This window comes from Anolis carolinensis, chromosome 4 (genome assembly GCF_035594765.1).
Source record: "Anolis carolinensis isolate JA03-04 chromosome 4, rAnoCar3.1.pri, whole genome shotgun sequence".
NCBI classification, from domain to species: domain Eukaryota; kingdom Metazoa; phylum Chordata; class Lepidosauria; order Squamata; family Dactyloidae; genus Anolis; species Anolis carolinensis.
Window position 1 is genome coordinate 195,654,271 of NC_085844.1, and position 24,615 is coordinate 195,678,885.

The 24,615-nt window shown below is 43.4% G+C and overlaps 1 long non-coding RNA gene across 1 annotated transcript; it reads left to right on the top strand.

The window, feature by feature from the left end:
* The first annotated feature begins 2,130 nt into the window (after nucleotides 1–2,130).
* Nucleotides 2,131–16,543, top strand: LOC103278708 (uncharacterized). Its single transcript, XR_506276.3, has 3 exons — nucleotides 2,131–3,295; nucleotides 10,683–10,817; nucleotides 16,204–16,543. It is a non-coding gene; the product is annotated as an uncharacterized LOC103278708 (long non-coding RNA).
* The last annotated feature ends 8,072 nt before the right edge of the window (nucleotides 16,544–24,615 follow it).

Genomic DNA, 24,615 nt, shown 5'->3' on the forward strand with positions numbered 1-24,615 from the left:
TTGTGGCTACATCTTCTGATGATACCATACCCTCAAAAAAGCCATCACATTGTAAGCAGTGCTGCTCCCAACACATCTATTTTTATGTCTTGTTGAAGGCTTTCATGGCTGGAATCACTGTGTTGCTGTGAGTTTTCTGGGCTGTATGGCCATGTTCCATACCTCACAAACTCTGAGGATGGCTGCCATAGATGCAGGCAAAACTTCTGGAGAAAATGCTTATGGAACATGGCTATATAGCCCAGAAAACCCACAGCAACCTAGACTGTAATGTGCAAGACCGCAGGAGACAGTTAACCAAATATATTCTGATCCTGTGGTGTAACCTCCATATCTTCTAGGGATATGTTCTAAGACCCCTGTAGGGACCTGAAACCATGAATAATAGCAAACCCTATATTTTTATTATACTTGGGCCAGAAACATATTGTAGAATAGCATTGGAGGATCTAGACGGCCCACAGACACTTCCAGGAGCGGGCTTTTTAGTCTGTGGGAACAACTTCGTCACACAGCCGCCGGAATCTCCCTATGTCATCGGGGGGAATGGGGAATGTGGCACCCCATGCCGCTCATTGCCTGGCTCTCATTCCAGTTGATCCCATGGTGAGAAGCATGGACTGTGTGGCTTCCCTCTATTGCTTTTAATGGCAACACAGAAAGCCTCCTGTGTTGTGGTGGTGGCAGCATGTGCCGGCTAGCATGGCAACTGAAAAGGACCTCATCACATTGACGAAGAGCAGCGGGGGGATCTGCCAGCCTCTGCGGCAAATCTGTGGGGCAGCAGGGCAATCCCGTCACCCCACACCCTGCATCGCCCACAGCAACGGAGCCCCACCAGATGTAAGGGTGTGTCGTGTGATGGGCGTTGTGGGGCTCCATTGATTAATTATGTTGCAAGCATTCTAGGATGCTTGTGAAGACACATGTGATGAAGTGGTAAATCTGTGAACCTCTTTTTTGCCCCAAGTCTTAGTGTTTATTTGAATATTAATAATAGGACACACCCCCATAGACAGTCAGTTTCAGAACAGAATGCAATTACAGGCTCTTAAACTTTACCAATTTCTAAGAATCTATGATTAATGAGTTCAAATGTCCACATCTTTTAAAAAAAACAAGGGAGAAGGCTTTAAGTAGAAAAAAAGCAACTCCAATTACAGTAGCGGAGGGAATCTAGCATACTTCTCTACTTATAAGCATATATATCCAGAAAGGTTATGTTAATTTTTAATGTACGAGGCTATAATTAATTTCACTGGCTGGGTGGATTAGCTGAGAGTGTAAATTTCAGCCTTGGCTTGAGCAGAGGATAAACTAATGCCAGGAAACACCATAGAGCAAGGCACTTGAGTCTTAAGCATTTTGCTAGATTCACAGGGGTACTTAGAGCCATTGCATGCTAGTAGAGATAATAAAATAATAATAACGCTTAATGCATTATCTTGAAATCTTCTATCCTTCTATGAAAGTACCTCTGCCCCTTGCTTTATAGGAGTGGATCTTGAGGCACAGAAGTGTTCTCAGTGTTAAGGGTCTCTGCAAGAGCTCAGTCTTGATAGCCCTTCCTAACTCTGGAAGAGTTTGGTCAGAAAAAAGACCAGAGTTGGATGTTCATAAGGATGGGGCATGCAGAAAGACTGGAAAGGTATTGCTTATAACAGCAGCCTTTCAATGGCCTAGAAATTCCCAGCAAATAAATTGTAAGCATGGAAAAGTTACTTTTTTGACTACAGCTCCCTTCAATTCCTTAATCATGTTGACTATGGAACTCTGAAGACGATTGACCAAAAAGTAATGCTCCCAAGCTCTGTGTGCATAGTGACAGGCTGCCAATCTCACTATCCTTCAGCTTTGCGAACTGTCCTGTCCCCCTTGCTCACAACCAATTGATGCTGTTATGATGAGGGAACACTGAACAGACGTTCTGTGTAAATCTGATTGTAGAATTTTAGATCCATTCCTCAAATTGTTTAAGTCGCCTGAAGTTTATCCTAGAATTAAGAATGACAGCCTTTAGGTTTTTTGCCTCATTTTCCCATCAGAAAAATGGGATTATCCCACTTCTGTCAAGTTAATGTAAATTTTATGCACAATATTTTTTAGAATTTTGTGCATGAAACAAAGTTTGTGCACAATGAACCAGAAGAAAACAAAGATGGCACCATCTCAGCCACTCATGTGGGCAGTTTTGGATTTAGGAGTATTTCAGATTTTGGAATTCTGGATAAGTTATGCCCTGTACAAAGAAGATGCAAAAGTCAAAAGGTCACCTGAGACTAGCTGATATGATAGCAGTTTATTGGCAGAATTGGTTGACAGTATTAACTGATTTATATTTCACTTTCCTACAAAAAGTACCGACTGCAGTGTTTAATAGGATTGTAATAGCATAAAATAAAAATAAGTGAAAAGGGAAATACAACAAACAATTTTAGTCAGCAGCAACAAAATACAACAAATCAAAATGCATCTTTAATTGTAGCAAGAGTTAAAATGCTATAAAGTTAAACTGGCAAAATAAAAGTTGTGTAGTCTTTTCCCTTTCACATGTAAAAGCAAGGGCTACTTTGTGTTGTCAAAGGCTTTCATAGCTGGAATCACTGGATTGTTGTGAGTTTTCCAGGCTGTATGGCCATGTTCCAGAAGCATTATCTCCTGGCATTTCACCCATATCTATGACAGTCATCCTCAGAGGTTGTGAGGTATATTGGAAACTAGGAAAGGGAGGTTTATATATCTGTGGAAGGTCCGGGATGGAAGAATGAATCCTTTTCTGTTGGAGGCAAGTGTGAATTTTGCCTTGTTTCCAATATACCTCACAATCTCTGAGGATGCCCAAAAAACTCACAGCAACCCATGGACTACTTTGTAGTTATAGAAAATCTTTTTTTTTTTTTTTGCAATTCCCACAATGAATTGTCATATTTTTTTGTAAGTTACCACACACTTCCTTCAGTATACTGAGCTTTTGCTTGGTTTATTTAAATCTAAATACCGTAATTGGTCAGTTTAAAAGGAGACGATGAATCAATACAAAAACTCTTTAAACATTCAATGGGCCAGCAGGGCTAAAGAGTCAATACAGAGGCTTCCCTTTGCCTTGCGCTTTGGTCTGTGCCACTTGTACGCGCACGCCGCTGTCTTCCCCAGATTTCTGCTTTTGACCCACATCCTGAAGGAATAATGGCCTCTGCTTTCTATGGGCTTTAGAGTACGCAGAATGGAAATGCCTAGCCAAAGAGCAGACAGAAGCAGGCCCGGGAAGGCAGGGAGCGCGTGGCCTTGAAATACAGTAAGTTTTTAAAAGAAAGAAAAGGCTCCATTATTCTTGCATTAAAGTGCCTCTCTCCCCCTTTCTCCCTCACTCTGTCACTCTCTTGCTCACTTGCTGACTCCCCCAGCCTCTCCGAAGACAGATCGCTCCCTTAATCACTCTGGAAAAGAACCCCAAGCCGATATAATATTATAATTAATTAATTCACTAAAAAGGTATTAAATTTCTTTTCCCCCCTGTGGATATTATCTGAATTCATTGACCTTTAGAAAAATCACCCTCTAATTGTAACCAGGTTCAAGTGCATTTCCAGCCTGTCCCTTTTACATTAATAATATCTTCCAGGACTCTGCTATGCTACTTAAATATTGTATAAATTTCAGTGCCCCCTTAAAAAGGAGAGAGAGAGAGAGAGAAAGAGAAGGGGAGAAAGGGAGGCTTGAAATGAAAACTGTAAGAGGTCTGAAAAGGCTTTTGAATGCAGGGAAAGGAAGCTGAAGGATTTGAGTTTAAACTGAGTGTGTGTATGTATGAAAGAGGAAGATAGAAAGAAATAAACCCCAGGAAAGCCAAACTCTCTCCTAGAACTAAATGGAAAGAATGAACTTAGTTGTCCCATTTCCGGGCCCTTAGATCTTGTGACTTCAAAATAACAGCAGGTCATCTGTGGTCACACTTTCATAGGTTACAAGAAACATCAACTTCTACCACCCCACCTCTGCTATCTTTTCATATGGGACAAAGGTACTCAGTTCTCAGGCCTCCCTTTGCTACTGTGCATCTCCAAAATTCAGCAGTTAGTCCAAGTATCACATAATACTTTCCTGGCCTACAGACACAATCAGATTTTACTTGCACTGTACTGTGAGGGTTTATGCCCAGGGACTTTGAAAAATATTTTAATGGAATTAATAGAAATTGTGTGATTTCAGCTCTGAAGAAGTCAACAGATTATTTTGGGTCCTTTTTGCTAAAAGTAGCTTGTAGGTATCAGAGTAGATTCTGAGAATCAAACTGGTAGAGAAGATCTGAGACATAGCATAATAGATTAAAAAACAATACTGCTCTGTGATTCTTGGGGAGGATATTAAATATGAAGTGGTTCAAGAAAGCTGGACAGTTGGGTGCTATCCAGATAAGCATCAACTCATCAGACACCAAAAACATATTTCTAAGTGGTTATGAAATCTGATCAAAAACCTTTGAAACATCACCAGTAAACAATCATACAGGTCTTAGTAATGCTAAAAATGAAATAGGCAGGATATAATTCCTGGAAGGAATGGGAAAGTGGAACCATATACTGTTGGTCAACAACACTAGTTCAAATGTCTTGTTTTTGAATTTAAAGTTTCATGATTTGGAAATTTCACATATGAGAGTAAGTACCTTTTGTGGCCCTTTTTTGTCTCTCCCTCACTCCCTCTCTCTTCCCATCCCTATATGCTAACTATATTTTCACAATTTAAAAAATCCAGTGAGAACTGTTGAGCAAAATCTCTTTGCCAGTAGCCCCAGGCTTGCTGAATGAGCCCTCCTTTAAAGTGAAATGATGAATTTCTGTCATGGCTTTGAGAAAAGTATTAACTTTCTAATTTAGACAAGTTTTGGGATTCATATTAAATTTTGTTAGGGCATTACAATAATGGAGGTGTTAAACTATGACATTTTATATGAGTAGTGTACTCATAATTATTATAAGATCTTGAAGGCCATCTAGCCCAACACTGTACTCAAAGCAGGATTTGCAACAGATAGTAAAACTGTTGTATCTGACAGGTGGCCACCCAACGTCTTTCTCAATACCTCCAATGAAGAATAACTTAAACATGTTCCATTAGGAAGTTTGTCAGAAGATTTATCCAAGTCTTGCTCCCCTGTAATATCCTCCTTTTCCTCCTAGAATAACAGTGATCAAATTGACCTTCTCCACATGATGTCAGTGGGATGATTAATCTGTTTGAGGATTTTGTCTGAACTTTAAAGGATCTACACAACTTTTCTTAGGGTTAGAATCCACAATTTTGGATGGTTTCCTAAAAATTAAGTTTGAAAGAATGGAAAGGATACACTATCCCGCCAACATGGAGGCCACCAGGCACCACACATGTCTTTCCTTAATTTATTTCTCCTCTATGCTAAACATAGAGGAGAAGATAATGATGCTGGGGAAAATGGAAGGAAAAAAGGAAGAGGGGGCGACCAAGGGCAAGGTGGTCTCCGAGGATGTAGCAAGAGCACCTGCTTGTCCTATTTTGATGGATTCGTTTCAATTGGTTCAGCCTGAGGACGTGGACAAGGTGCTTGGAGAGGTGAGGGCTACCACATGCATCCTAGACCCCTGCCCATCCTGGCTAGTGAGAGAAGCCAGAGGGGGATTGGCCGAGTGGGTGAAGGTGGTGGTGAATGCCTCCCTTCGGGAAGGCATATTTCCAGCGAGCCTTAAATTGGCTGTGATCAAACCGCTGTTGAAGAAGCCATCACTGGACCCCACTCAATTGGATAGCTATCGGCCTATTTCCAATCTCCCCTTTTTGGGCAAGGTTGTGGAATGTGTGGTGGCCGCAAAACTCCAGGCATTCTTGGTTGACACTGATTTTCTAGATGCGGCGCAGTCTGGTTTCAGGCCGGGGCATGGTACCGAGACAGCCTTGGTCGCCTTAGTCGATGATCTACGCCGGGAACTGGACAGGGGGAGTGTGTCCCTGCTGGTTCTGCTGGACCTCTCAGCGGCCTTCGATACCATCGATCACGGTATCCTTCTGGGGCGCCTTGCCGGGATGGGTCTCGGAGGTACTGTTTTGCAGTGGTTCCGGTCCTTCCTGGAGGGGTGTTCCCAGATGGTGTCATTGGGGGACACCTGCTCGGCCCCACAACCATTGACTTGTGGGGTCCCGCAGGGTTCAGTACTGTCCCCCATGTTGTTCAACATATACATGAAGCCGCTGGGAGAGATCATCAGGAGTTTCGGGGTTCGGTGTCATCTGTACGCAGATGATGTCCAGCTCTGTCACTCCTTCCCACCTGTCACTAAGGAGGCTGTTCAGGTCCTGAACCGGTGTCTGGCCTCTGTGTCGGACTGGATGAGGGCGAACAAATTGAAACTGAATCCAGACAAGACAGAGGTCCTCCTGGTCAGTCGCAAGGCTGAACAGGGAATAGGGTTACAGCCTGTGTTGGACGGGGTCGCACTCCCCCTGAAGACACAGGTTCGCAGTCTGGGGGTTCTCCTGGACTCATCGCTGAGCCTGGAGCCCCAGGTCTCGACGGTGGCCAGGGGAGCCTTTGCACAACTAAGACTTGTGCGCCAGCTGCGCCCGTTCCTTGGGAGGTCTGACTTGGCCACGGTGGTCCACGCTCTGGTTACATCCCGTTTGGACTACTGCAACGCTCTCTACGTGGGGTTGCCTTTGAAGACGGCCCGGAAGCTCCAATTAGTACAACGGGCGGCAGCCAGATTAATAACTGGGGCGGCTTATAGGGAGCGTACCACCTCCCTACTTAGCCAGCTCCACTGGCTGCCGATATGCTACCGAGCCCAATTCAAAGTGCTGGTTTTGACCTATAAAGCCCTAAACGGTTCTGGCCCAATCTACTTGTCCGAACGTATCTCCTCCTATGAGCCAGGAAGATCCCTAAGGTCATCTGGAGAGGCCCTGCTCTCGGTCCCGCCTGCCTCACAGGCATGGCTGGTGGGGACGAGGGACAGGGCCTTCTCGGTGGTGGCTCCCCGGCTGTGGAACACCCTCCCCAGAGAAATACGGCAAGCCCCAACCCTTTTGAGTTTTAGAAAAGCCCTGAAAACATGGCTATGTGCCCAGGCTTTTGAAGATTAAACGATAATGACGACCCGGACTGATTTACGGCTACAGCACGAGGATTTTGGAGGAATGGATTTTAATTATATGTTTTTATATTTTTTATATTGTTTTAATTGTTTTATTGGATTTTTATAGCTGTTTTAATTATGTATAGGCATCGAATTGTTGCCAATTTTGTACGCCGCCCTGAGTCCCTTAGGGTGAGAAGGGCGGGATATAAATGTTGGAAATAAATAAATAAAATAATAAATAAGGTGGATGGATGGTATCCTTGAAGGGACTGGCATGTCCTTGAAGGAGCTGGGGGTGGTGACAGCTGATAGGGAGCTCTGGTGTGAGCTGTTTCATGAAGCCATGAAGAGTTGGAAGCAACTGAACAAATAAGCTACAAACATGCTAAACATATCCAGCTGTTCCAATAGTTACTGATAGAACTTGTTTTCCAGATCGTTCACCATTTTCCCTTCAATTTTTGTGAAGACAGGAATAATATTTCCTTGCTTCAAGTATTCTAGCACTTTACCCAGTCCTCAAGAATGTACAAAGATTACAAGTAGTACCTCAGAACCATAGTTTGTAATCCGTCTGTCCCTGGAGACCAGAACTTTGTTTAATTGTTTAATTGATTTTAATCATACCATGAGGCATGTCAAATAGATAGAAAAGCAAGATATAATATTTAACTGCAGGAACCTCTCAGGCCTATTATGGTTTCTTTTCTTTCTTTCTTCTTCCAGTAGTACCACATGCACTATTGACTGGTAAGGAAAGTCAAAACAATTAAAAAAACCAATTGCTCTGAAAACTGGCTTACCTGTTTCCCCTTTCTGGTCCAGTGAGCCCTGCGAGTATGTGAAAAGAATTGTAACTGAACGATATGAGGTTTGCCTTCTTTCTTTTCCTCCGTCTCCCTCTAGTACAAGTCCATTCCACTATGTAACAAAATGATCCTGAAATCTCTCTTAATGTCAAAAGCAAACCCATCATATCTCACATGAGGCTTCTGCTGGAAAGTAAGTTGGAAGTAGAGTTTGGAAGTCTTATTTTTGAACTACATCTCCCAGTTTCCTGGAACAACTTGACCTCTGGGAATATTCTGAGAAATCCCTAAAAGGAACTTTCACAAGTGATGGTCATATGCACTTGAGCACGTGAAGGTCACTGCACAGCCTGCTGAGCTACAGGTCGAAGCCCCGGCATTAAAACGGAGTAACTTTGCTTTGCTTCATTCTACCACAGTATCAGATAGACTCTAGATGACCAATCCCTATGTCACTCATAAAATTGATCTACTGCGAAGCTTTTAAACTTACAAGAACTTACAAGTCAGCTAATCAGCTTTTTCACATCTGACTAGCTGCCACAATTTTACCACATCTTTATATATATAGGCCTGTAGGGACTGCTGGCTCCTAGCACATACAGGAGCAGAACTGATACAAGTCCTTTTAAGAGCACTTTTGTACTCTCTTCTTTGAAATAATTGTTATGAAATGGTAACAAAAAGGGTGTGGGGGAGGAATCATATTACACTATCTATACCAACTCTATCAGTCCATCTAACCCAATATTGTTTACTGATAGTTGTTCTCCACTTGGCTGGAATCTTCTTGGTTAATCTCAACTGGAGCAGACCAAATAGATTGACTATTGAATAGTCAGTCAATAGATAAATCTAATCAATTAAGTGGTTCTACTCAAGGATTAACAATAACATTTAGGCCTTTATCTGTAATTGCCTGTGTTCTGTGTTCTGCCTTGGGTCCTATTTGAGGGAAATGCAGGATATAAATAAAGGGATGGATGGGATCATTTCCACTAGCTATTTTTAAAAGCACAGACATTGGGGAAACTTGGCATTTCCAACTTGCAAAATGCCAGCATACTGTATGCTTGGAAAAGTCACCTTTTGGACTATAATCACAGTGCTTTGCATATGTACTCTTCTCCCTTGATTTTTCTACATTTTCCATATTATCTTTTGGACTGCAACAGCTCCGATGCCTTGCAGAAATATTGAGATACAAATGTATGCCTTCTTTAGGTATGCCATGTTAGAGCAAAGAAGTGTGAATACTCATGAAACAAACAAGTGCCAGTTTGTTTTTCTTTATTTGACTTTTGGGCATAATAAAAACATATATTGGACCTTTATTGTTTTGAATATGTTGTGCATATCAAGTGGAAGCAATATCCATTCAGTCCATTTCAGTTCCATCTGTAACAACAGTTAACGTAGGCTAAATACTTTTGTAAGGTACTATAGAGTCTATTTTTCCTGTTAATACAGGCAATATAAAACAACCACATGGACACATTTATCCGAGGAGTAAATCAGGGTTTTTTAACCCAAAAGTTCTGCGCATATCTATCTTGCATAAGTCTGGCCTCTTTTGATAAAGGAGGTACCATGGCTCAATGGTAAAGCACATAATTTGCTTACAAAATGATCCAAGTAAATTCTTACATAGAACTCAAATGTTATGATTCACTCAGAGAAAGATTCTGTCATAAACATCTATTATATGTTGAACAAACATAAAATACTGTTCAAACTGTTTTAGGAAAATGTGGTTTCCTAAATAGGACTCCTCACTGAGCATGAATTGTTCTGATGGTCCTTACTGAGGTTCCAAAAAGACTTTTCAAAACTTTGTTAACAGTGACCATATTTTGCTGAAATTTGTCTTCAAGCCAAGCCATATTTAGGCAAACAAGTAAAGGGAGAGGGAACTGATTCGTAACAGTGGAAAAGACAGGAGAAGCGTGAAGCTCAAAAGCATGCTCTTGATAACAGATAGGACATCTGAATTAAAACACTTTCCATCATTTCAAAATAGAAGTCACCTCTGCCCCTTTCAGCTGGCAGACATACTGCTCTGACTAGCCTCCATTTCTGCTTCATATATATCATCACAGTTTACAGCAGTTTGATACCACTTTAATGGTAATGCCTTCAACCTATGGCCCTCCCAAGCACAGAATTTCTGATACATTGCCATCCTGAGAAGAATCTATATTTCAAAATGATTGGAACATACAGATTTTTTTGGTATTGATTATACTAGAAAATAAAGTAGTCATGGTCTTTGTCTTGATCAGATACTATTGTTCAGCATCAACTATTCATGAATTAATCAATTTAATATTTTCCCCACCTACCTTTCTAGACTAGTTTCCTCATTAATGTAAAGTGATAATATAGTAAAAACAAGGTTTTTTTAAAAAAAAATAGCTCAAAAAGAAAAAAAAGTATCTTTTCACAAACAAATTAATACTGTGAGCTGAGAAGTGGGTGTCTGGACTTTAGTCCCCCTCCACAATCTCTTCTGGACACTATTCATACAACAATAGGAAGGTACTACTGACCAGTCCTGATTAAACATGGGTGTAACTTCACAAAAGAATAGATTTCAAGTAAGACACTCCTCATATGAAAACTGGATTATATCATGTTTGCAGACAATTATTTACCAGTTGGAGCAGAATGTAAATTATTTAAAGCATGGTTCATTGGATTGTTTGTGTCCCCCTGAAAAGTAAGCTGTTTTTTTTCTGTCTTTATCCATTCTGCCCAAATGAAGAAGACAACTGTTGCTGCTACTATTTGCTGCTACCATCACCACCAGATCCAGAATTAGGAGGTTGGTGTGAGGACCTTGGCATCGGGAGAAAGGACATACTTTCCAGGGGAGCTGATGCAAACAGGAGTACAGGATGTAAGCTTGGACCAACTGGGTTGGTGTGCTGTGACAGAATTAAAAAGAAGAAAGGGTGTTTCTTTGCACAGGTGATACCAGGTCAGACATGGGATTTAAATTATTGTGTAAGGAACAGGGAGATGGAGTTGAAGTGAAAACCTGAAAGAATTGTTGCATTTGAACACCCACTCAAAGCTTCTGTGTGCAGTTCAAATAGATTACATGTTTTTGTACAGTATTTTTCAATGGCATAACAACAATACTAAAGAGTTAGTGATTAGTAATCCAGAGTTACTTTATGGAGTGTAGGAGCATGTAGTGAGCTATTGGGTGATTACAGTAATAAGTAACATAATGAGTTCCTTTTAGAAAACAACTTTCCAAGCTCCAATAAGAAAAGATTAGTAGTTTCATCAATATAACAGTAAAGACTTCTGGAAAGGTTCTTCATACAGAGGGGGGAGATTTTGCCAGGGAAGGGTGCTGTCACCTTGATCTCGAAAGTGATTCCTTCACCTTTACCCCATCTCCAGGAATAAATATCTGGATTAGTTCTGCTGGCATTGTATTCCTTGAATTAAAAAAATTCTGAGCCGGCTTTGCCAAAAGGCAGAGTGAGGTAGACATCTCAGGAAGTAGCTTGTTTGTATAATGAAGATAGAAAACTATTTCTTACTAATTGATGGTTATTATTACTGTGTCTTACTGCCTTTTATGGATTTTCTGTCTCTTGAGGCAAAGGAATTTGGCAGGCTTTGAGTAATTTGCCTCATGAGAGGTGGGGAAAATTGGCTATTTTCCCTGCCTCGCACCTGGTACTCAGCTCTGCTTCTTCGGTCCAAGTTAGTTTGTCCAGGTAATTCCTGTTGAAAGTGCACAGATTTTGAGCATCCTAGAGTTCTTCCAATGTTTGAAAAGCTATCTGAAGCTCAAGTCCTGCAGATTGAGAGAATAAAACCTATCATATGAAAAAGCTGTGCTGATATACTGATTCAGATCCCTGGGTAAGATCCAGCATCATATAGGTAGAGTTCTCTTACTATGATGGAGTTATCCATGCCCTTCTTCTCTTCCTCCATTTCATAGCATCCCTGAAAAATTTCTTCAGACAAACCTCAAACCTCCATATAGATTTTGGGGAAGGAGAATGGAGGAGGAATGCAGAGGTGATACTATGGGGAAAGGGAATTCATTGCACTGAAGAAGAAGAAACAATTTAATTGATCAATCAATAATACTGGATACAACCCATTGATTCCACACAAGGTGGCACCAGACGTATTTAAGATTGCCAGATCACAATAATCCTAGCCCCATAAATTTCAAAGCCAAAATATTGAGGCCTATGCATGGTTCCAAGTGTTGCTTGAGAAGAGAAGGAGATGGGCCAGGGGTACCTGCTTGAGACCCTACAGCAACCATTCCAAAGCAGTCTACACCAACTTTTTGATACATTGCTTTTACTCTGAGATTTCGAGGTGGGGCCCTTTTTTCAGTCCCACGCTTTACCTTACATCTGGTAGAAACAAGAAGTGGGCCTCCTCAATGGTTGCCCCTAGAGTTTGAAACTCCCTTCCTGGGGAGTCTAGGTTGGCTTCCTCTTTGCTCTTGTTCTGCTGAGAAGTGAAAGCTTTTTTATTCTGACAGGCTTTTCAGAATTAACTGCAATGGCTTCAACTGCTATGCCATCTTATTGACTTCTTATTTTCTATTTTTAAAGAACCTTTAGAGTAGTTGTTATTTTATACAGATTTATTTATTTATTTATTTATTTATTTCAATTATTTATACCCCGCCCTCCTCACCCGAGGGGACTCAGGGCGGCTTACAAGTGGCAATTGATGCCGTTACACTGATAGCATTATACATGCACAAACACATAATATACTTACCTTTATATATTTTATTGGTGTTATTTAAATCTGTATTGAGTTTAATATTTTATAAGTGGTCTTGAATCCCAGAAGAGAGATTCTCAAGAGTATCAGGTGCTGTAGGCCAGTGCCGGTCCCTGAGCAATTGTGTGCGAGTCCCTTGTAACTTTCCGGAAAAGAAACAAACAATTGTAGCCAATGGGCACAAACATGGTGTTGGTTCCTGGCATATTGAAGAGAGGAGATGTTGGCCCCCAGATCATATTATCTTAGAGGCACCACTGCAGGATGTGTCTAGTGGAAGACCAAGGAAAACCTGGCCTATGAAATTCAGAGGGTCACCATGAATCAACATAGGTAAAAGTAAAGGTTTTCCCCTGACATTAAGTCTAATCTGACTCTGGGGGTTGGTGCACATTTCCATTCCTAAGCCGAAGAGCCGGCGTTGTCCATAGACACTTCCAAGGTCATGTGGTCGGCTGTTGTGACTCAGCTTGAATCTAGGCTTGAATCTAGGATTGACTCTGATGAGGAAAGAGGGATTCAGGTTCAGAATCTCCCGAAAGACCTGTAGATTTGGAAGATGAGGAACAGAGAGTGCCGGTTCAGTTTCCCACAGGGAGGGTTGGAGTTGATGACCTTGAACCCACTGAAGCCAGCCAGGTGCACACTGACATGGGAAGGGAGGAAGGGAGGATATAGAAAGTTCCCAGCTTAATAATGAGTCTCAGTGAAATAATGAGCAAGCTGACCTTGATAGAGGTCTCTTTAGATAGAGCTGAGCATCTGGAATTGAGGGTACAGCATAGTGTGAGAATTGCAAACAGGCGGGGGGAGGTGAGGGGGCAGAGAAATGCTTTCATGTTTTGCAAAGAGTGTTAAAAGGGGTGCGTTGAGGGAAAAGCTTTTGTCAAAGCAACTTTCTCGCTACCGGAAAAGCAAGCTCCAGTTTTCCTGCTGTGCTTTGGATTATATTGCAGCCCATGTATCCATGTTTCTTGGAATTCGTCATGCTCTCTTTGGATGTTGTTTATTCCTTGTAAGCTCTGGACTTCTATCTCAAGACTATATTTGTAACTGACTTTTGGTGCTTTACTTTTGCTTTTTGAAGAACTTTTTACTATCTATCTTTAATAAACTAAAAAGACTCAAACCTGCTGTGGAGTTTGTGTGTTAGAGCAAGGTGAATCAAGGCTGAGGTGCGATACCAGCATGGCTGCATGGAGAACTGTTACTTTTCCGCCTGAGTGGTACATATTGCTCTACTCACATTTGCATGTTTTTGAACTGCTAGGTTGGAAGAAGCTGGGGCTAACAGCGTGAGCTCACCCTACTCTCTGGATTCAAAATGCTGACCTTTCGGTTAGCAAGTTCTGCAGCTCAGCAGTTTAACCCGCTGCATCATTGGGGGAAACATATACTTTATCTTATAAATCAGTTAATAGTAATAGTAGGAATGGAGGCTGGACAGCAGCTTAAAGCTGTCCCTTCACTCCTTGTTTCTCACACTAAAGGTAAAGGTTTCCCCTGACATGAAGTCTAGTCATGTCTGACTCTGGGGGTTGGTGCTCATCTCCATTTCTAAGCCGAAGAGCCGGCGTTGTCCATAGACACCTCCAAGGTCATGTGGCCGGAGCGGTACCTATTGATCTACTCATATTGGTATGTTTTCGAACTGCTAGGTTGGCAGGAGCTGGAGCTAACAGCGGCTGCTCACGCCGCTCCCGGGGTTTGAACCTGGGACCTTTCGGTCTCCAGAGTCAGTGCTTTAACGCACTTCGCCACCGAGGCTCCTTGTTTCTCACACTACTACCTCAAATTAGACACAAGGAATGAGAAACAATACAACAAGGTGACCAGGAAATCCCACAACAGCACAATAAATCAGACAATTGAAACTGGAGTTGCCTTTTGCCAGCAAGATCACCAATCAAAAACAGAAAATCTCCTGTGCAAGAATTCATTTCAATAACATAGGGGAACATCAAGTAGATTATGCCCTTAAATAAACAAATGCAAAATTCCCAATGGTTTTGTTCTGATTTGCTTTTTAAAATTATTAGTCATTCACATTTTGCAGCTGAAATTCATATAATTAAGGGCTTCATGTCCAGATTGTCACTAATGCAAATCCGCTAAATTTGTCACATACAAATGTCTCAACAGCCATTCAGTTTGGTTCTAATAGCAGTGGCACAGTTAAGAATCAATCAAGATACTGTGTGTGTCCTCAGTTAATTTTTCCAGTTGCTATCTGGCTCTCTCTTGTGGCCATAGATGTTCCATACAAGCCTCCTCCTCAGAGTGTACTCTCCTTACAAGATGAGAAAACAAGCCTGACATCTCTCCCTATCAAATTTCTAGTCTCCTGCCATCACTACTTATTGGTGATTCCTGCAAAACAGAGAACAAATATATTGGGCACTGACAACGCTGAAGCAACTGGGCTTAGTTTCATTTCTCCCTTTTGTGGGCTTCAGGTTACTTCTTCGGATGCATGAAGTTTTTTTGTGTGTGTGTATGTTGATCCTTGTGCTTCAGATGCATTGAAGTTCATGAATGAAATATACTGGTTAATATGTACCATATAATTATCGCAATTCTTTTTATATTAAAACAGACTAACATAGATATTTCTCTGGATGCTGCTGTCTCTTCTTGCCATTTCTTCGAAATACTCGCAGCAAAAGTTCTGACATATGAAGCGTAATTGAGACAATGAAATATTTCATATAACAATTACTCTTGAAACACCTTTGAATTGATCCACGGGGCTTCCCCAATTACTGTGGAATAAATACTCACCAAACTAACATGATGGACCTGTATAAAAGTATCCCAACAAAACTTTAAACAGTAAGAATGGAGATTAGAGAGGAAGGGGCACCGAGGTCCTTTTCCCACCTGCTCTTTCCTAGCATGCATCAACTAAATACCCAAAGGCACCAGATCCTACCTGATTTTGGAAGCTAAACAGGGCCAGTTTTGCTTAGTACTTAGATGAGAGAATACCAGGTGCTGTAGGCTATATTTCAGAGAAAGAAACTGACAAAAACATTTCTGAGTAAGTCCTTTTTTCAAAAAAAAAAACCTTATAAAATTCATGGGGCCACCGTAAGGTATCAGGTGACTTGAAGGCATATATACACACACCAGAAATAGCAGTTTCTTTCCCATGGCATTTTAAATGTGTACATTGGTTTTATTTTTTATTTTTTAGTGATTCAGTGGTTATGTCCTTTATATTGTGTATCCTGAGTCTCTTTAGGGGCAAAATTCTTGTGGAAAAAGTCATCTATATGCATTTACATTCTAATGTAATCTGATTATGATCACCCAACAGGGAGGAAAATAGCTGGAGGGGGATTTAGATTTGAAAAATGGTTACAGAGAAAATGCCCCATCTCCCAACACTTCTGTGATCCTTATCACCCCTCCCAAGGCAGTCCTCCCAGTTTTAAAAGGGCCTTCATGCTGCTGCTGCACACATTTACATGTAGTTAACTTGGCTTCTGTTTTTACTCTTTCAGGCACTGGAATGCACATCAATCACAACTATTCCCATTGAGAAATACCTCAAGGGTCTAGAATAGATGAAGATAACAGAACATGGAATCTGTTATTGCTGTGATGGCTACATCAAAGGAAAGATCCTTTCTGAGCAGGAAAGCAGGAAAAATTAAGATCCTACATTGTAAAATAACAAATATATTAATGAATTAGGATGGAGTTATATAGAGCTATTGAGTGGTATAAAACCTTGGCTTTGTCCCTAATAGTGGCATGTTGTCATCATTGTTATGTTATAAAGTTGGCTTTGACTTACCTTATTGATATCTATGAATAAAAAATCTGCAAGAGGTCCTGTTATTAATAGTTCTATTTGTGTCTTATAAACCCAAGGTCCTGCTTTCCTTGATTGAAGCTGCTCGTCTTCCAGTCTTCTATTTTTCCTGTTATTTTCAGTTTAATGAAGTGTAATCATCTTTCTAAATAAGGGATCCATAGCGGCGCAATGGGTTAAACTCTTGTGCCGGCTGAACTGCTGTCCTGAAGGTCCGCCGGTCTGTCAACCCCAGCTTCCCATGCAGCAACATGAGAGAAGCCTTCCACAGGATGGTAACACATCGTGTGTCCCCTGGGCAATGTCTTTGTAGATGGCTGATTCTCTCACACCAGAAGTGACTTGCAGTATGTTCTCAAGTTGCTTCTGATAAATAAATAAATAAATAATAAAAAATAAAACGTGATCACAACTGACACTACCCTTAAGGTGAAATGGGAGACCCTACCAGCAGCACTGGTGCCATCAGCATAACATCTTACTTCACAGGAGTTTGCAATCCCACCACTGTGGAAAGGTAGACTCATCGAATCATAGGGTTGGAAGAGATCCCACGGACCATCCAGTCCCTCCCCCTGCCACACAGGAAAAGCACAATCGGGGCACCCCCCCAAGAAATAGCCATTCAGCCTCTGTTTAAAAGCCATCAATGAAGGAGCCTCCACCACACTCCGAGGCAGTGAGTTCCACTGTTAAACAGCTCTTACAGTTAGGAAGTTCTTAGTATTCAGGTGGAATATTCTTTCCTTTAATTTGATCCCATTGCTTCGAGTCCGAGTCTCCAGAGCAGCAGAAAACAAGCCTGCTCCCTCTTCCTTATGGCATCTTTCCAAATATTGAAACATTGCTTTCAGATTATATATCTGTAAAGCATGTAACAACTATATTCTTATATTTTCTTTTATATGTAACAATCTGTGACATAGGTACACATGCACTCTTGTACTTAACTCAGTTCATGTCCTCTTAGATGACATTATTGCATTGGGGGTGCATTTATGGCTGTTTAATAGTGCATGATTGTTCTGCTTAATGCACAGTTATTAGTGTAGGCTATGCATATTGTCCCTCATCATAGAAATATTTCTTGGACAAAATATGTGGGACCATTTTTTTGGAATAAAATCTTTTTTATATTTCCTGAGTTTCCTTCACCAGGAGTTTAAACAGCAGGCTGATTTGAAACTAGTGGCAAGTATTTGAACTAAGTGTGTGAAGACTTTTACTCCTGAGGAATGTGCCACCTGGTGGCCCCGTATTTCAACCTCACCTAATTGCTTCATCCTGCACTGCAAATCAGACAGATTTTTATATATTTTATGTATTTATTTATGTTACAAAGGAAATAAATCTGAGATGCACAGCCTCAGAGTGCTTACTATGCATGTCAAGTTTTACATGTTTGAGTTTTATAGTTGTGGAGCTATAGTAAAGACAGAGTTACACAGAACTTCTTGTAAATTTACGTACAACTTCTTCTTGTAGAAGGCTATGTATCTGATCAATCAAGTTATTAAAATCCATCTGTGTAAATCTGAGAGTATTTGCATGAAATATAGTTAGCAGATGGTATCTGGCATCTACTTAACTTCACCACATCTTATGGCAAAGATCACATAGTGTTGGAAAGAGAGGATAGAAAAATATGCATTCATATCCCTAGTAGATGCTATGAACCACAGGAAAACTGGATGATGTTTTGAACTAAACTAGTTTCCTGTACCATTATGGAAATTCCTGTATCCAAGATGCTCTGGAAAGTATAGTACGATGGGCAGCTAAAACTATCTTTGTGAACTATTTATTTATTTATTTGTTTGTTTGTTTTATTTACGGTATTTATATTCCACCCTTCTCACTCTGAAGGGAACTCGGGGTGGATCACAATGCACATATGCATGGCAAACATTCAATACCATTTAGACAATATGACATATATAAATAGACACAGTGTGATGACTCATGGGCCATGTAGTCCCGTTCCTAGTACTGTTGTGAATGATGAAGAGGAAAACTTGGGTTTTCCACCATTTCAGCCAGAAAAGGAACTATCCCAGCCAGAAATTGAGCCTTTGCACCTGCAAGAGATTTGTCTTCCAGAAGTCTGTCAAACAAGCCCCGAGCCAAAATCTCCCCCGTTTCCTCGCCATGATTTTTGTAAACAACAGAGGGGAGTTCAACAGGCGTCTCGCAGGAGTGCTAGGATAGCTGCTAAGCATTCAGCTGATTAAGCCTGCTTTCCATGGGAAACTTTAAGGAGTCATGCATCTGGACTCAGAGAATAGCTTTCGTTTCTGGTTCTCCAGAGAACTGCTCTTTGGCGGGAAAACTAGACCCTATTTAGGTGTTTTGCCCACGAAGGGATCTTGCGGAGTCAATTCGTCAGCTACCGGAGCAGCGTGTGTGGACAGCTACTCCTGCTTTCAAGCCTTTGTTCCTGTTCCAAGCCTTCGTTCTCAGCCTTGTTTTCTCCCCGGATCTTGCCTTGTTTCCCGGACCTCGCCAAGTAATTACCACGGATCTTGTTCTTGCTCCTCGTTTCCTTGTTGCCTTGAATCAAGCTTTGTGTGCCAAGAATCAAGTTATTTCCTAGCCTTGCTCAAGTTCATGGACTAAAGGACCTTGTCATCTCCCCTCACTTGCTTGGCAAGTGAGTGTTTCGGTTATTGGATTACAACTTTGGACCTTAATATTTCATATTGGACATTGCTTTTTTGGACTAATTTTGATCTTTCCTGAAAGGTCTATTTCTGGACTATTTCCTATACTTGTTTTTATTAACTTTATATATTTCCTTAATAAAGATATTAGATAGAATCTGGCCTCTGTGTATGGTTATTGGTGCTCTGCAGCCTGGGTCGTGACAGTTTGACTCCGCCACCCTAAGCACCAATTAACCTAGGCCAGAATGTCTACCGGAGCCGGACCGGGGGCCCAACCACTCAGTTACACCATCGACAAGGATGAAGTGGACCGCATCCGTGATAAGCTCAATGCGCAGGAGGGAGAAATAAGGGGATTGAAGGAACGCGGAATCCGTCTCCCGGCCCTGGCGCTGCCAACCAAGTTTACTGGAGAAGCTTCTAAGGTTCATGTTTTCCGTCGCCAATGCCAGGCTTATCTAGAGGCCCGTAATGCCGAGTTTCCCCAAGAAGACATCAAGGTGGCGTGGATCTACAGTCTCCTAGACGGGCCAGCGGCCAACTGGGCGACGGCACTGTTCGACCAAGACTCCCCACATCTAAGATCAGCGCAACAATTCTTGGATCACATTAAGGCGACTTGGGGGATTGAGGACAATTTGGAGGCAGCCGGCCACAAACTCCGGCGCCTCTCCCAAGGGGACAGACCCATGTCCCAGTACATAGCCGAGTTCCGAGTGTTGGCCCATAACACCGGATGGAACGATATAGCCCTCAGAGGACAATTTCGGGAGGGTCTCAACATTGAGATGCTGGAGGAAATCTCCAAGGTGGATCCTCCACACTCTCTTGAAGCACTCATTGATCAATGTTTACGAGCTGAAGTCATGATTGCCAACAGAAGACAATGGATCCGAGGCCAGAGCGGTAGGACCGGAGCGAGACCTCCCGCTCCCACCGGCGTCCAGCCGCGCCCAGTGTGGAGACCCCCGCCACCAGCCCCATACCCCAGAGGAAGCGAGGAGGTGCCGATGCAGTTGGGCAATGTGCGTCCCAGATTAGATGCCGCCGAGAAGGCCCGTCGCCAACGCCTAAATCTCTGCTGGTACTGCGGAAACGGGGGCCACTTGGCCAGAGAGTGTCCAGCCAAAGGGAAGCCCGCCGCTCGTCTGGCGGCGGCGTCCTCCACGGAGACGAAGACGTCTGAGGCGGCTGGCGCACAGCCGGCGGGGGAAGCCAGCGACCGGGCGTAGAGAGGCTCGCCAACCCGGTCAAAAAACCCACTCAAGAGCCGCCAACCGGGGTCCTATTTCTTCTAGTGGTCACCTTGTGGTCAGTAAAAAAAGGACCCGTCATGGTCCATGCCATGATAGACTCAGGAGCCACAAACAACTTCATTGACAGAGAGTATGCCGACTCTCTGGGATTACAATATCACGACTTCAAGAACGCCCGTGTGGTGCAAGCCATCGATGGCCGCCCCCTCAAGACAGGTCCAGTAAGCCAGTGGTCGGAACCCACCAGAATGTGGATAAGGGAACACATGGAAGAGATTTCCTTCTTTGTTACCGAGGTTCCCCACTTCCCTGTGATTTTGGGAATTCCATGGCTGACACTCCACGACCCAAGCATCTCCTGGTCCAACAGAGAACTGCAGTTTGCTTCAAAATATTGCCAAAACCATTGCCTTGTAGCCAAGGTATGCCATGCCACAGACGCTGAACCCATCATCACCTTGCCCAAGAAGTACTCGGAATATTGGGATGTATTCAATGAAAAAGAAGCCGAGAGACTACCCCCACATAGACCTTATGACTGTGCCATTGACTTGGTGGAGGGGGCCCCGATTCCGCGAGGACACCTCTACTCCCTGACTGAACCAGAGCAAGAAGCTCTCAGGGAGTTCTTAGAGACAAACCTCCGCAAGGGGTTTATCAGACCCTCTCAATCCCCAGCCGCTTCCCCAGTGATGTTTGTGAAAAAGAAGTCAGGGGACCTACGCTTGGTGGTGGACTATAGAGCATTGAACAATATCACTAAACGAAACCGGTATCCCCTGCCTTTGATCTCAGACCTCTTAGACCGGCTTCGAGGGGCTAAAGTTTACACCAAACTGGATCTTCGAGGAGCTTATAATCTAGTTCGCATCAGGGAAGGGGACGAGTGGAAGACTGCCTTCCAGACAAAATTCGGTTTATTCGAAACCCTGGTTATGAATTTCGGTTTATGTGGAGCTCCCGCAACGTTCCAGCATTTTGTCAACGATATCTTTCAGGATTATCTAGATCGGTTCCTGATTATCTACCTGGACGATTTTTTGGTGTTTTCTAGATCACAATCAGAACATGAGAATCACGTCAGAATGGTGTTACAACGATTGCGGGACCACGGACTTTATGCCAAGTTGGAAAAATGCGCTTTTGATCTGCAAGAGGTAGATTTCCTGGGATATCGTGTCTCGCCACTAGGGCTCACCATGGACCCGGCAAAGGTCACAGCAGTATTGGAATGGCAGGCGCCAACCAACAAGAAAGAGGTGCAACGATTCTTGGGGTTCGCGAACTACTACCGCAAGTTCATTCCAGACTTTGCCCGCTGGTCTGACCCAATCACCAGCTGCATCCGTGGGAAACAGCCTTTCCGCTGGACAGATCAAGCAGAGAAAGGGTTCCGGCAACTAAAGAAATTATTCACGTCCCAGCCAATCCTTCAGCATCCAGACCCTGAAACCCCTTTCGTCGTGCAGGCGGACGCCTCCGATGTGGCGATTGGGGCTGTACTCCTACAACCAGTGGGAGATCATCTCCATCCTTGTGCCTTTTATTCCCGTCAATTGACCGCACCCGAGAGAAATTACACTATTTGGGAAAAGGAACTATTGGCCATAAAGGCAGCCTTTGAAACTTGGAGACATTGGTTAGAAGGGGCCAAATTTCCCATTGAAGTACATACTGATCATCGGAATCTAGAGCATCTAAGAACTGCCCGCAAGCTAAATCAGAGGCAACAACGCTGGGCTTTATTCTTTGAACGTTTTAACTTCCAAATTCATTATGTAACCCCAGCCCAGACCAAGCAAGCAGATGCCCTGTCACGGAAACCGGAATACGCTGCAGGGCGCAAGGAGACCTCTGAGTCCCAGCTGCTACAACCCGAGAACTTTGCCACGCTCACAGTGGGAAACACCAAATCCACTCCCATTGAATCAACTCCCTCTACTCCAGGGCCCCTTTGTGCTCAGGAAATCAGGGCTAGTCAGCAAACAGATGCTTGGGCACAAGACCAACTTCGCCAAGGGCTACGTTTTCCCTTTTCGCTCAAGGATGGGCTACTTTGCTATAGAAATCATGTTTACATCCCCCCAGGACCGGGCAGGGAAAAAGCACTCCGTCTGTGTCATGACTGCAAGCCAGCAGGGCATTTCGGACTATTCAAAACCATGCATTTGATCCTAAGAGACTTCTGGTGGCCCAAGATCCGCAAGGATGTGGAGAAATATGTCAACACCTGCCCAGTATGCCAGCGCTCCAAGACAAGAAGGGAAAGACCCTCAGGGCTTCTACATCCCCTCCCTACCCCATCCCACCCATGGGAAATAATCTCTGCGGATTTTATCACTGATCTACCACCTTCCTGTGGATTCACCACGATCCTAGTGGTGGTGGACCTTTTTACCAAGTTAGCCCATTTCATTCCCTGTGATGGCCTTCCCACGGCCAAAGAAACTGTAGATCTATTCCTTCAACATGTTTTCAGATTACATGGATTGCCCAAGAGTTTGGTCACAGACCGTGGGTCCCAATTCACCTCTCGTTTCTGGAAAGCACTACAAAAACTATTGGGCATAGACTCTCGTTTATCTTCGGCTCACCATCCCCAAACGGATGGGCAAACTGAGCGCACCAATGCCACTTTGGAACAATACCTTCGCTGTTATGTGAACTACCAGCAGGACAATTGGGTTTCCCTGTTACCGCTGTCAGAGTTTGCCTACAACAATGGGGTCCAGGCTTCTACTAAAGAAACCCCGTTCTTTGCAAACTACGGCTTCCATCCACGTTTCTTTCCTCCTGTCATTGAAACCTCAGAAGTTCCCGCAGCAGAGGACTGGCTGCAGGAACTCACAGCGGTGCAACAACTTTTGCTCCAGCAACTGGACCAAGCCAAGGAGGACTATAAACGCCACGCTGACAAACATCGCCAGCCGGGCCCCGAAATCAAGGTAGGAGACCGGGTTCTTCTGTCCACTCGCTTTTTGCCCTCCCATCGCCCTTGCCGGAAATTAGATGCCCGTTTCATTGGGCCCTACCCAGTGGTGGCGCAACTTAACCCCGTGACTTTCAAACTCCAACTTCCGCGCTCTATGCGCATTCATCCAGTGTTTCATCGTTCTCTGCTCCTTCCGGCGGAAGGTGTGCGCCCTGATGCAGACCGGCCGGCCCCCCCTCCTGTTTTGGTGGATGGGGAGGAGGAATTCGAGGTTCAGGACATTTTGGATTCTCGCTTTCACCGCCGCCGTCTACAATATCTCATTGACTGGGTGGGTTTTGGCCCCGAGGAACGTTCTTGGGAAGACGCTTCCACAGTCCATGCCCCCGATTTAACCCGCCGCTTCCATCTGACCTATCCCGCCAAGCCGCGGCCTCGCGCCTCGGGGAGAGAGCTCTATTTTGAGAGGGGGCTTGAGGAGGGGGATAGTGTGATGACTCATGGGCCATGTAGTCCCGTTCCTAGTACTGTTGTGAATGATGAAGAGGAAAACTTGGGTTTTCCACCATTTCAGCCAGAAAAGGAACTATCCCAGCCAGAAATTGAGCCTTTGCACCTGCAAGAGATTTGTCTTCCAGAAGTCTGTCAAACAAACCCCGAGCCAAAATCTCCCCCGTTTCCTCGCCATGATTTTTGTAAACAACAGAGGGGAGTTCAACAGGCGTCTCGCAGGAGTGCTAGGATAGCTGCTAAGCATTCAGCTGATTAAGCCTGCTTTCCATGGGAAACTTTAAGGAGTCATGCATCTGGACTCAGAGAATAGCTTTCGTTTCTGGTTCTCCAGAGAACTGCTCTTTGGCGGGAAAACTAGACCCTATTTAGGTGTTTTGCCCACGAAGGGATCTTGCGGAGTCAATTCGTCAGCTACCGGAGCAGCGTGTGTGGACAGCTACTCCTGCTTTCAAGCCTTTGTTCCTGTTCCAAGCCTTCGTTCTCAGCCTTGTTTTCTCCCCGGATCTTGCCTTGTTTCCCGGACCTCGCCAAGTAATTACCACGGATCTTGTTCTTGCTCCTCGTTTCCTTGTTGCCTTGAATCAAGCGTTGTGTGCCAAGAATCAAGTTATTTCCTAGCCTTGCTCAAGTTCATGGACTAAAGGACCTTGTCATCTCCCCTCACTTGCTTGGCAAGTGAGTGTTTCGGTTATTGGATTACAACTTTGGACCTTAATATTTCATATTGGACATTG